Source organism: Arachis duranensis, chromosome 5, assembly GCF_000817695.3.
Source record: "Arachis duranensis cultivar V14167 chromosome 5, aradu.V14167.gnm2.J7QH, whole genome shotgun sequence".
Lineage (NCBI taxonomy): Eukaryota > Viridiplantae > Streptophyta > Magnoliopsida > Fabales > Fabaceae > Arachis > Arachis duranensis.
The window spans coordinates 60,748,894-60,763,603 of NC_029776.3; the positions used below are offsets into that span (position 1 = coordinate 60,748,894).

General features: G+C 38.9%; 1 non-coding gene across 1 annotated transcript; it reads right to left on the reverse strand.

The window, feature by feature from the left end:
- Positions 1–8,752: 8,752 nt before the first annotated feature.
- Positions 8,753–8,856, reverse strand: LOC127748222 (small nucleolar RNA R71). The gene has a single exon (XR_008010164.1). It is a non-coding gene; the product is annotated as a small nucleolar RNA R71 (small nucleolar RNA).
- Between the last annotated feature and the right edge of the window lie 5,854 nt (positions 8,857–14,710).

The following is a 14,710-nucleotide window of genomic DNA, read 5'->3' on the forward strand; positions in this document are numbered from 1 at the left end:
AGAAATCAAAATCAAAGATGGAGAATACACCATTAAGCTAGAAGTGTAGAGAAAGTAAAAATATAAAGAGTAGTTCTCTCTCCTCCAAAAAGCTCCTCTCTATTTCAAAACTGCTCCTATATATACTACTCTTCTCAGCTTCTAGTTAGTTCTTCAAGTCTTGGGCCTCTGGAACTTTTAGTTTGAAGCAGTTCCTTTCTTCATTTGGGCTTGGCTTACTTGCAGAGAGAAAGTGTGAAGTGGGCAGAGCCTTTAGATCAAGACGTTAGGGGTGTTTAACATTTAATGAAAACACAAGTTCGAGAACGTTAGTGACATTTAACATTGTCACTAATGTTGCCATGCACCCCTTTGCCTCACGTTAAAGCCCACGTTAACTGGGTTAACGTGGCTTTTAACGTTGCCTTGTTAACCTTCGAGAACGTTAGTGACACTCAACATTGTCACTAACGTTCAAGTGTGCCCCTTCTTGCTTCACGTTAAAACTCACATTAACTAGGTTAACATGGCTTCTAACGTGGCTTTTGCCAACTTTCGAGAACGTTAGTGACACTCAACATTGTCACTAACGTTCAAGTGTGCCCCTAGATCTCACGTTAGAGTCCACGTTAACTAGGTTAACGTGGCTTCTAACGTGGCCATTCTTAGCCATCCCAACGTTAGTGACAATGCTGAGTGTCACTAACGTTGGCTCATTCTTCATTCCTCATCGTTAGCTTCCACGTTAACCAAGTTAACGTGGAGGTTAACGTGGCTGTTGGGGTTTGAGTGGTTGCTCCAACGTTAGTGACAATGTTGAGTGTCACTAACGTTGTCGACAACTCTCCATCTCTTACGTTAGCTCCCACGTTAACCAAGTTAACGTGGGAGTTAACGTGGCTCTTTGCACCTTAGGCCAACGTTAGTGAGAATGTTGAGTGTCACTAACGTTGGCTTCTCTTCCCCCTTTAACGTTAGAGGCCACATTAACTAGGTTAACGTGGCTTCTAACGTGGCCATTTGTGAGAAATTGCCAACGTTAGTGACAATGTTAAGTGTCACTAACGTTGGCTCAACTTCTCTTCTCCACGTTAGAGTTCACGTTAACTTAGTTAACGTGACTCTTTAACGTGGGCATTGATGGCTTTTGAGAGTGTTTCTGGCAATTACTTTTCTCCTTAACTTTGCAAGTTACCTCCCATTCCTTGCTTCCTTTTGGTCCTGAAATCAAGCAATAGAGCGCATCAAAGTTCTAGTCCAAGTCATGGGTAATGCAATATACAATTTTGTCATTAAAATCATGCAAAATCCTCATGAAATAATGTAAAATGCACAATGTATGCTTGAATCAAGGTCTGAGTGAATATTTGCCCAAAACTAACTTATTTCCAAAGAAAATGCATGAAACTACCTTAAAAATAGTGAAGAAAAGGTCAGTGAAACTGGCCAAAATGCCCTGGCATCACCAAGCCGAGATTTCCAACCGGGAGATCAAGCGCATCTCGGAGAAAATTATGAAACCTCATTTGTAGGTTTGGAGTGCTAAGCTCACTGATGCGCTATGGGCCTACCGAACGGCTTACAAGACATCAATTGGCATGAGCCCATTTCAGTTGGTCTATGGCAAAGCTAAAGAAAGCCACAATTAGTGGAATTGGAGTGTTTGAGATTAGAAGCTTATAAGAGTTCTAGACTCTACAAAGAGAAAATGAAAGCGGTGCATGACAAAAACATCCAAAGAAGAGAATTTAGAGTCAAAGAGCTTATCCTTCTCTACAACTCTAGATTGAGGTTGATGCCTGAAAAATTGAGATCAAGATGGGAAGGACCCTATAGAGTAGAGAAAGTGGAACCGTATGAGGTGTATCGCTTGTGTCATACTTCTAGCCGCACAATCTTCAAGGTTAATGGTCATTGTCTAAAGCTATACCATTAGGAAAAGGTGAAAAGCAACAAGGAAGTTGAGGTGTTCCTCCTAGAGGATGCACTCCAAGAAGAAAAGCCATGAGCTTATGACCATCCAACTTAAGGACGTTAAACAAAAGTGCTATGTGGGAGACACCACACCATGGTAAGATCTTCCTATTTGTATCTTTTGTATATAGTTCTTGACTCTTTGTTGATTTGATGATTGCTTAGTTCTAGACTTGATTTTGGTTGCCTTAGTTAAGTTGTTCATGAAGGATTGCATTGATCTTAAGTAAGTAGATTCATAGTGTGGAAGAAAACACTCTATTTTAAGTATTGCATGGTTTTTTGAGTGTTTTTGGTCCTTTTAGCTTGCATGCCTACTAAATTTGTGCTAAAAATGCATCTCTTCGTGTTTATGAAAAAAAAGGGGTACCTACGCGTGAGCGTGCTAGACGCGTACGCGTCGATGGCCTTCGCAACTCCTGGTACAAAAATCCAGAGAGTTATGCGAGAATTGAGCCAGCACTGAGCCCCACGCCTGACCCCACTCATGCGTACGCGTGCCTGACGCGTTCGCGTCCCTGGTCATGAGTGCACAACCTACGCGTAAGCGTGGGCGACGCGCACGCGTCAACTGTGCCACCTGCAAATCTTGGTACATTTTCCAAAGAGTTAGGCGATGTTTATGCTGACACTGTGCCCAACGCCTAACCCTGCCCACGCGTACCCGTCCTTTTTGCTGATCCGTGCATCCACGAGTGAACGTGCATGATGCGCACGCGTCGATCGCGTAACTTCACCTCTGGTACATTCTTCCTAAGAGTTGCACGAACATCGCGCGAAAACTGTGCTAGGAGCCCAGCTCCCACCCACGCGTAAGCATGGGCGATGCTAATGCGTTGCTTGCTTTATGCCAATGCACGTATGCGCGCGCTTGACGTGTACGCGTCGATAATCTATATAGCCAACTCCTAGTAAAAAAACCAGAGAGTTGCGCAAGTTTCATGCTGACATTGCACTACTAGCGCAATTCCCCCCACGCATGTGCGCCACTTGCGCGTACGCGTCCTCCCTGCTTCTGCTGCCCACGCGTACGCATGGGCGACGCTTCTGTCTCCTTACTGATTCCTGCTCATCCACGCGTATGTGTGGATGGCGCGCGGGTGTCGATTTTGCGATGCAATTTCAAACCAGTGCACCTTATTTCACTCTTTTCTTCATTCTTCGTCTTCCCCACTTCTTCTTTACCCATTCCTACCACCCTATCTCCGCCCACTACCACCGGCAGTGCCACCCACGGGCGACCACCACCTCTGGCGGTCCCACACTTTTCTTTCTCATCTCTTTCTCCCATTTTTCTTCTCCTCTCGTCACTTGCATTCTACACCACATTCTTCCCCCTCTCAAGGTATTACTCACCTTTCTTTTCTCTTTGTTTTGTTTCAATTCCTTTTCTTTTCTTAGTTGCATTTCTTTGCATTCTTTCTTTGTTAGCTTCTCCTTTATGCATTTTTGTTATTTGCTTGATTCTTTCTTCTATTTTTCATGGGTGTTGAGGATGGAGTTATCTCTTGTATTAATGGGTTATTTTGCTATGTTTGATTCCTTTGTGATATGTGGTGCTATATGATGATTAGTAATGCATTTTGGGGTGCTACATTGTTACAATTCCTCCACTTATGATGGGTGAAAAATTAGATTTCCACACAAACACACCGGCAAGTGTACCGGGTCACATCAAGTAGTAATAACTACAAAGTGAGGTCGATCCCACAGGGATTGATGGATCAAGCAACTTTAGTGAGGTGATTAGTTTAGTCAAGCTAACAGTTGGGAATTGGGTGAAAATGAAGCGACAGAAAGTAAATTACAGAGAATGTAAATTGCAGAATGTAAATTAGCAGAACCTTAAAGAGCAAGAAAAGTAAATTGCATCAAATGTAAAGGAAATTGGGTGCAGAGAAATTAAAGAAAGCATTAAATCAAAACTCAAAACAATTGCAGATGATTTAAATTGCATGAAAAGTAAATTCAGATCACAGCAAACTCAAATGTAAAGTTGCAAAAAAGGAAATTTGCAGAAGAGAATTATAAGAAACTGAAACTGTATAAGCCAAATTGAATACTAAAATGTAATAGTGCAGAAAAATAAAAGTGTATCAACTATGCTAAGCTCTCTGGAGTCTCTAATCCTCCAAAAGAGATTTGGAGTCTCTAATCCTCCAGCCTGAGCCTTCTATTCCTTGCAAAATGCGTGCGCGTCTTGTACTCTTGCGCGTCGTTATGTTTTCGCGCCAAGAGCCTTTTCTTTGTTTAAATCATAGGCCACGCTTTTAAAAGCGTAGCCTATGGCTCCAAAGTGTGCCCAAGCTCAAAAAGGTGCCCCAGAATTCCTATTTTCTCCTTTTTAGCTTATTTTATGCTTTTTGCTTCTTTTTTCACTTATTTTCTACAAAGTTTATAAAATTAAAAGATTAAAGAAATATACCAGTTAAGCACAAAAAGCATTCAATATTTAAGCACTAATCATCAATTTCTTGTATGAAAAAGCATAGAAAAACATGACATGATGACATGTCATCAACTTACTGCTTCAAAGTTGCATACCAAGTGTTTGTTGAAAGGCACTTATGAGTTCTTGTTGCAAAATTGACTTGACGCTTTTAACATAGTGCCTTTTCTCATTCACTTACTTATTTCTATGTGCATTGAGCCCATTACTCTTCACGTTTCCCATTTATTTGCTCATTCCTTATGAGTTACTTCTTGTTATTGATGCTTGATCGTATGCCTCTCATGCCTTTTACTTGCATGCTTATATCACTCTGGCATCACATGCTCGTGACTTGCCCATTGTTTCCATTGTTGTCTTGCCTACATGTTGCAGTTGTCATGTTTTCAAGACACTTATTCTTTGTGGCTTTCTTTCTCACTTGCATGTTACTATTCACGGGTATTTCTTTGAGTTGAATGTCTCCTCCTTTTCCCCCTTTTTAGGATGGTCATCAAAAAGGGTACGGAAAAGGCACCGAAGAAACCGCCTACCAAAAGGGAACCTCAAAGATCTACCACCAAGGCGCACCAAGCACCAAAAGCTAAGCCCCTCCTCAAGAAGGCGACGAGCATCATTAATGTTGATGAACAAGAGAAGGATAACTGATGAACGGATAATTTATACGCTTTTTGGCATTGTTTTTAGGTCGTTTTTAGTAGAATCTAGCTACTTTTAGGGATGTTTTCATTAGTTTTTATGCAAAATTTACATTTCTGGACTTCACTATGAATTTGTGTGTTTTTTTGTGATTTCAGGTATTTTCTGGCAGAAATTGAGGGACCTGAGCAAAAATCTGATTCAGGCTGAAAAAGGACTACTGATGCTGTTAGATTCTGACCTCCCTACACTCGAAATAGATTTTCTGGATCTACAGAACTCTAAATGGCATGCTCTCAATGGCGTTGGAAAGTAGACATCCAGAGCTTTCTAGAAATATCTAATAGTCTATACTTTGTTCGAGTTTAGATGATGCAAACTGGCATTCAATGCCAGTTCCATGCTGCATTCTGGAGTAAAACGCCAAAAACACGTCACAAACCAGAGTTAAATGCCAAAAACATGTTACAACTTGGCGTTTAACTCCAGAAGAAGCCTCTGAATGTGTAAAGCTCAAGCTCAGCCCAAGCACACACCAAAGTGGGCCCCGGAAGTGGATTTCTGCATTTAGACTTATTTCTATAAACCCTAGTAACTAGTCTAGTATAAATAGGACATTTTACTATTGTATTAGACATCTTTGGATTAATTTTGTTCACCTTTTGATCCTTTGATCATGTTTATGGGGGCTAGCCATTCGGCCATGCCTGGACCATCACTTATGTATTTTCAACGGTGCAGTTTCTACACACCATAGATTAAGGGTGTGGAGCTCTGCTGTACCTCGAGAATTAATGCAATTACTACTGTTTTCCATTCAATTCAGCTTATTCTTATTCTAAGATATTCGTTGCACTTGAACATGATGAATGTGATGATCTGTGACACTCATCATCATTCTCACATATGAACGCGTGACTGACAACCACTTCCGTTCTAACTTAGAACGAGCGAATATCTCTTGGATTCCTTAACTAGAATCTTCGTGGTATAAGTTAGAATTATTGGCGGCCATTCTTGAGAATCCGAAAAGTCTAAACCTTGTCTGTGGTATTCCAAGTAGGATTCAGCGATTGAATGACTGTGACGAGCTTCAAACTCGTGATTGTTAGGCGTGGTGACAGACGCAAAAGAATCAATGGATTCTATTCTGACATGATCGAGAACCGACAGATGATTAGCCATGCCGTGACAGAGCATTTGGACCATTTTCACTGAGAGGATGGGATGTAGCCATTGACAACGGTGATGCCCTACATACAGCCTTCCATGGAAGGGAGTATGAAGGATTGAAGGAATGTAGTAGGAAAGTAGAGATTCAACAGGGACAAAGCATCTCCATACATTTATCTGAAATTCCTACCAATGATTTACATAAGTATCTCTATCTTTATTCTATGTTTTATTTATTATTATTTTCAAAAACCATTATAACCATTTGAACCCGCCTAACTGAGATTTACAAGATGACCATATCTTGCTTCATACCAACAATCTCCGTGGGATCGACCCTTACTCACGTAAGGTTTATTACTTGGACGACCCAGTGCACTTGCTGGTTAGTTGTGCAAAGTTGTGACAAAGTGTGATTCATGTTTGAGAGCGCTACCAAGTTTTTGGCGCCATTGTTGATGATCACAATTTCGTGCACCAAGTTTTTGGCACCGTTGCTGGGGATTGTTTGAGTTTGGACAACTGACGGTTCATCTTGATGCTCAGATTAGGTAATTTTCTTTTCAAAAAGTTTTCAAAAATTTTTCAAAAAAAAATTTCTTTGTTTTCGTTTTCCTAAAGATTATTTTCGAAAAATACAAATTTTTTTTCATAAAATCATAAAAACCAAAAATATTTTGTGTTTCTTGTTTGAGTCTTGAGTCAAATTTTAAGTTTGGTGTCAATTGCATGTTTTAAAAAATTTATGCATTTTTTTCAAAAATTCATGCATGTGTTCTTCATGATCTTCAAGTTGTTCTTGATAAGTCTTCTTATTTGATCTTTAAATTTTTTTTGTGTCTTTTGTTGTTTTTCATATTCATTTTTGCATTCATAGTGTCTAAGCATAAAAAATTTCTAAGGTTGGTGTCTTGCATGTTTTCCTTTTCTTGAAAATTTTTCGAAAATAAGTCTTCATGTTCATCTTGATCTTCAAAGTGTTCTTGGTGTTCATCTTGACATTCATAGTGTTCTTGCATGCATTAAGTGTTTTGATCCAAAATTTTCATGTTTTGGGTCATATTTGTGTTTTTCCCTCTCATCATTAAAAAATTCAAAAATAAAAAATATCTTTTCCTTTTTTTTCTCATAAATTTCAAAAATTTGAGTTGACTTAGTAAAAAATTTTTAAAACTTAGCTATTTCTTATAAGTCAAGTCAAATTTTCAATTATAAAAATCTTATCTTTTCAAAATCTTTTTCAAAAATAAAATCTTTTTCATTTTTTTATTATTTTTGAAAAATTTTAAAATTTATTTTCAAAATCTTTTTCTTATCTTTATTTCAAAATTTCGAATACTTTACTAACAATTAATGTGATTGATTCAAAAATTTGAAGTTTGTTACTTTCTTGTTAAGAAAGGTTCAATCTTTAATTATAGAGTCATATCTTTTAGTTTCTTGTTAGTCAAGTAATTAATTTTAATTTTAAAAATCAATTCTTTTTCCAAAATATCTTTTTAAAATATCTTTTTCAAATCATATCTTTTTCAAAACCAATTTCAAAATCTTTTCTAACTTCTTATCTTTTCAAAATTGAGTTTCAAATCTTTTTCAACTAACTAATTGACTTTTGTTTGTTTCTTATCTTTTTCAAAACCACTTAACTACTTTCCTCTCTCTAATTTTCGAAAACTATCTCCCTATTTTTCAAAATTCTTTTTTATTAACTAACTGTTTTAAATTTTAATTTTAATTTTATTTCTTCTTTTAATTTTCGAAAAATCACTAACCCTTTTTCAAAATTAATTTTTGAAAACTCCCCTCTCTCATCTTCTTCTATTTATTTATTTATCTACTAACACTTCTTTTCCACTCAAGAATTTGAACTCATTCCTCCCCCTTGTGTTTGGATTCTTACCTTTTCCTTCTTCTATTCCTTTCTTCTTCTACTAACATAAAGGAATCTCTATACTGTGACATAGAGGATTCCTCTTCTTTTTCTGTTCTCTTCTCTTTCATATGAGCAGGAAGAAGGAAAAAGACATTCTTGTTGAAGATGATCCTGAACCTGAAAGGACTCTGAAGAGAAAACTAAGAGAAGCTAAATTACAACAAGCCAGAGACAACTTTACTGAAATTTTTGAACAAGAAAAGGATATGGCAGCCGAACCCAACAACAATAATGCAAGGAGGATGCTTGGTGATTATACTACACCTACTTCCAAATTTGATGGAAGAAGCATCTCAATCTCTGCCAATGGAGCAAACAATTTTGAGCTGAAACCTCAACTGGTTGCTCTAATGCAACAGAACTGCATGTTTCATGGACTTCCATCAGAAGATCCCTATTAGTTTTTAACTGAGTTCTTACAGATCTGTGAGACTGTTAAGACTAATGGAGTAGATCCTGAAGTCTATAGGCTCATGCTTTTCCCTTTTGCTGTAAGAGACAGAGCTAGAACATGGTTAGATTTACAACCTAAAGATAGCCTGGACTCTTGGGATAAGCTGGTCATGGCCTTCTTGGCTAAGTTCTTTCCTCCTCAAAAGCTGAGCAAGTTTAGAGTGGATGTTCAGACCTTCAAACAGAAAGATGGTGAATCTCTCTATGAAGCTTGGGAAAGATACAAGCAGATGACCAAAAGGTGTCCTTCTGACATGCTTTCAGAGTGGACTATTCTGGATATATTCTATTATGGTCTATCTGAGTTCTCTAAGATATCACTGGACCATTCTGCAGGTGGATCCATTCACCTAAAGAAAACACTTGTAGAAGCTCAAGAACTTATTGACATGGTTGCAAATAACCAATTCATGTACACTTCTGAGATGAATTCTGTGAATAATGGGACGCCTCAGAGGAAGGGAGTTCTTGAGATTGATGCTCTGAATGCCATATTGGCTCAGAACAAAATGTCGACTCAGCAAGTCAACATGATTTCACAAAGTCTAAATGGATGGCAAAATGCATCCAACAGTACTAAAGAGGCATCTTTTGAAGAAGAAGCCTATGATCCTGAGAACCCTGCAATGACAGAGGTAATTTACATGCGTAAACCTTATGGGAACAGGTATAATTATTCATGGAGAAATCATCCAAATTTCTCATGGAAGGATCAACAGAAGCCTCAACAAGGCTTTAATAATGGTGGAAGAAACAGGCTTAACAATAGCAAGCCTTTTTCATCATCTTCTTAGAAACAGACAGAGAATTTTGAGCAGAGCTCCTCTAGCTTAGCAAATATAGTCTTTGATCTGTCTAAGGCCACTTTAAGTTTCATGAGTGAAACAAGGTCCTCCATCAGAAATTTGGAGGCACAAGTGGGCCAGCTGAGTAGGAAAATCACTGAAACTCCTCCTAGTACCCTCCCAAGCAATACTGAAGAGAATCCAACAAGAGAGTGCAAGGCCATTGATATAATCAAAATGGCCAAACCTAGAGAGGAAAGGGAGGACGTGAATCCCAATGAGGAAGACCTTATGGGATGTCTCCCAGACAAGAAGGAGTTCCCTATTGAGGACCTAAAGGAATATGAGGCTCATATAGAGACCATAGAGATTCCTTTAAACCTCCTTCTGCCATTCATGAGCTCTGACAACTATTCTTCCTCTGAAGAGGATGAAGACGTAACTGGAGAGCAAGTTGCTCAATATCTAGGAGTTATCATGAAGATGAATGCCAAGTTATTTGGTAATGAGACTTGGGAAGATGCACCTCCCTTGCTCATTAGTGAACTAGATACATGGGTTCAGCAAACTCTACCTCAAAAGAAACAAGATCCTGGTAAATTTTCAATACCCTGCACCATAGGCACCATGAACTTTAAGAAGGCTCTGTGTGACTTGGGGTCAGGTATAAATCTTATGCCACTCTCTGTAATGGAGAAGCTGGGGATCTTTGAGGTACAAGTTGCCACGTTCTCATTACAGATGGCAGACAAGTCAGTAAGACAAGCTTATGGATTGGTAGAGGACGTGTTAGTAAAAGTTAAAGGCCTTTACATCCCTGCTGACTTTATAATCTTAGATACTAGGAAGAAAGAGGATGAATGCATCATCCTTGGAAGACCCTTCCTAGCCACAACAGGAGCTGTGATTGATGTTGACAGAGGAGAGCTAGTCCTTCAATTGAATGGGGACTACCTTATGTTTAAAGCTCAAGGATATTCCTCTGCAACCATGTAGAGGAAGCATGAAAAGCTTCTCTCAATACAGAGTCAAACAAAGCCCCCACAATCAAACTCTAAGTTTGGTGTTGGGAGGCCACAACCAAACTCTAAGTTTGGTATTGAACCCCCACATTCAAACTCTAAGTTTGGTGTTGGGAGTCCACAACATTGACCTGATCACCTGTGAAGCTCCATGAGAGCATACTGTCAAGTTAGCGACATTAAAGAAGTATTTATTGGAAGGCAACCCAATTTTTATTTATCTAGTTTTATTTTTATTTTATTGTTCTTTTATGTTTTATTAGGTTCATGATCATGTGGAGTCACAAAACAAATACTAAAATTAAAAATAGAACCAAAAATAGCAGAAGAAAAAGCACACCCTGGAGGAAGAGCTTACCGGCTTTTAAACGCCAGTAAGGAGCATATTTATGGCGTTCAACGCCAGAACAGAGCATCTTTCTGGCGTTGAACGCCAGAAACAAGCAGCATTCTAGCGTTCAAATGCCAGGATTGCACCCTGAGGAAAGCTGGCGTTAAACGCCAGAAGCAAGCATGGAACTGGCGTTCAACGCCAGAGACATGTTGTAGACTGGCGTTGAACGCCCAAAACAAGCATAGAACTGGCGTTTAACGCCAGAAACAAGCATCAATCTGGCATTAAACGCCAGGATTACATGCAGGGGGCATTTTACATGCCTAATTGGTGCAGGGATGGATGATAAATCCTTGACACCTCAGGATCTGTGGACTGATGCGAGCAGAAATTGGCGAATTAAAAATTATTAAAATATATACGTTGCAAGTATAGTTCTTAACTCACCGGAAATCCACTTATCAATTTAGAAAGGTGTCAGAGAAATTTGAAATTAAAATACTGGGAGTATGAATCCCAGGTCGTCTCCCAACGAGTTACAGAAAAGTGTACTATTTTATTAATCAGATGTTTTCAAAAAGGTTTGAGTTGAGTAAATAGGAAATTAAATTGGAGAATTTGAATAATGTAAATAAAAGCCTTGACTGGGAGTTGATTAGTTGGAAGCCCCATTATTGTTGAGTTACTCTCTAGATTAATTGATAATTAAAGGTTATCCTGTTTAGTTATCTCTTACTAGGTAAGGGAAAATCAAACAAGTTGGTATGCTACGTCTGTTCACAAGTCGCAACCCACTTAATTAAAAGGGATTGGTGTTAGTGACTAAAGGGCAATCCAACAATAAACCCAATTACAATCTTTCTTTTAAGCTTTCCAACTCAAGGGTTCCTTTCAATCATCTCCCCATCAAGTTAGGGAACTACTCGCTCATTGTGAATGTAAAATTCATAACATATGAAAAGGAATTAAAGAAAGACATTGTAAATAAAAATCAAAATAATCAATTAAAAATAAAAGTAATCCTTGTATTAAATAATCCTAAAAATATTCCAATGGTAAAATTAACAAAGCAAAGGACATGGAAGAGTAAAGCCAAGTAAAGAAAACGAACTAGAATGACGAAGTCTTGATGAGGTAATAACTCTTCTCAGTATCCCAATGCAAAAAGTGGTAGAAAAATAAAATCCTAAGAACTATCAATGTCTCAAGAGAGAAAACCTAGAGGAGGAGTCAAAACTAGATCTAACACTAAAACTTTGTAGAATGAATTGTTCTTCTGGTTTCTGCATGTTCTCTGGCTCTAATCTGCTGTTCTGGGCTAAAAACTGGGTTAAAATAAGGTCCAAAATGGCCCCCAGCGAATTCTGCAGATTATGCAGATCGCGCTCGTCACGCGATCGCGTCATCCACGCGGACGCGTCATTTGCATTTTTCCCTGCCACGCGGTCACATCGTCCACGCTTCCGCGTCACTTGTGCTTTTCGAATCTGCGCGGTCGCATGAGCCATGCGGCCGCGTCACTGTGATTTCTCCTCTTTCGTGCGAACGCGTGAGCCAGGCGGCTGCGTCACTTCTCGTTGGTCATCTCCTCAATTTCTCGTGTTCCTTCCATTTTTGCTAGCTTCCTTTCCAATCTCCAACTCATTCATGCCCTATAAAGCCTGAAACACTTAACACATAGATTACGGCATCGAATGGAATAAAGGAGAATTAAAATGCATAATTAAAAGTTTCTAGGAAGCAGTTTTCAATCATGTAATAATTTTAGGAAGGAAATATAAATGCATGCTCAATTAATGACTAAGTGGGTAAGGATCATGATAAAACCACACAATTAGACACAATATAAACCATAAAATAGTGGTTTATCATGGACCCCACAGGATCACCTTAGGATCTGTGGACCCCATAGGATCCCCACATACCTTCTCCTTCTCTCTTCTTCACACAATCCAATAACACTCTTCTCCATCACCTCTTCACCACTCACATCCATCCACTCTTCCCCATGCACCTAAGGCCGGAGAAACCTCTAGAAAAGGGAAATGGAAGACAAAAGCTTCCACCTCCGAGTCATGGGAGATGGAGAGATTCATCTCTAAAACCCATCAAGACCACTTCTATGAAGTTGTGGCCAAGAAGAAGGTGATCCCTGAGGTCCCTTTCAAGCTCAAGAAAAATGAGTATCTGGAGATCCGATATGAGATTCAAAGAAGAGGTTGGAAAGTTCTTACCAACCCCATTCAACAAGTCAGAATCTTAATGGTTCAAGAGTTTAATGCCAATGCATGGATCACTAGGAACCATGATCAAAGTATGAACTCGAATCCAAAGAATTATCTTACAATGGTTCGGGGGAAATACTTAGATTTCAGTCCGGAAAATGTGAGGTTGGCATTCAACTTGCCTATGATGCAAGAAGATGCACGCCCCTACACTAGAAGGGTCAACATTGATCAAAGGTTGGACCAAGTCCTTATGGACATATGTGTGAAAGGAGCTCAATGGAAAAGAGACTCAAAAGGCAAGCTGGTTCAACTAAGAAGACTGAACCTTAAGCCTGTGGCTAGAGGATGGTTGGAGTTCATCCAACACTCTGTCATCCCAACTAGCAACCGATCCGAAGTTACTGTGGATCGGGCCATCATGATCCATAGCATCATGATTGGAGAGGAAGTAGAAGTTCATGAAGTCATCTCTCTTGAATTCTACAAAATAGCCGAAAAGTCCTCCACCATGGCAAGGCTAGCTTTTCGTCATCATATTTTCCATCTATGCTACTCAGCTGGAGTTATCATAGAAGGAGACATTCTCATTGAAGAGGATAAGCCCATCACTAAGAAGAGGATGGAGCAAACAAGAGAGGCCATCCATGGATATCAAGAGACGCATGAGGAAGCTCATCATCAAGGAATTCCTGAGATGCCTCAAGGGATGCATTTTCCTCCAAATAACTATTGGGAACAACTCAACACTTCTCTAGAAGACTTGAGTTATAACATGGACCAACTAAGGGTGGAACACCAAGAGCACTCCATCATTCTCCATGAGATTAGAAAAGACTAAAGAGCTATGAGGGAGGAACAACAAAGGCAAGGAAGAGACATAGAGGAGCTCAAGGACGCCATTGGTCCTTCAAGAAGAAGACGCCACCATCACTAAGGTGGACTCATTCCTTGTTCTTATTTCTCTATTTTTCGGTTTTTATGCTATATGTTTATCTATGTTTGTGTCTTTATTACATGATCATTTGTATTTAGTAACTATGTCTTAAGGCTATGAATAATTCCATGAATCCTTCACCTTTATTAAATGAAAAATATTTTTAATACAAAAGAACAAGAAGTACATAAGTTTCGAATTTATCCTTGAAATTAGTTTAATTATATTGATGTGGTGACAATACTTTTTTGTTTTCTGAATGAATGCTTGAACAGTGCATATTTTTTATCTTGTTGTTTATGAATGTTAAAATTGTTGGCTCTTGAAAGAATGATGAATAAGAGAAATGTTATTGATAATCTGAAAAATCATAAAATTGATTCTTGAAGCAAGAAAAAGCAGTGAAAAAAAAGTGGCAAAAAAATATAAAAGAAAAAGAAAAAGAAGCAAGCAGAAAAAGCCAATAGCCCTTAAAACCAAAAGGCAAGGGTAAAAAGGATCCAAGGCTTTGAGCATCAATGGATAGGAGGGCCCAAGGAAATTTCAAGAGAAGTCACCCTCAATTGAAGCAGAGAGTTGCATAGAAGAAGGATTCATGGAACCACCAATTCAAGAGGCTCTTAATGAAGATCAAACTCCAAAAATCACACAGCAACCATGTCTTGACATCCAAGAAGTGAAGGCAACTAACAAAAGCACCAATCCTGTCCCTAAAAGCAAGCTTAATCAAGCCAAATTCAAAAGGAAGCTTGCTGAGGAAAGACCAAGGCAAGGGACAGTAGCTGAATTTTCTCCCCCCTTGAGGTC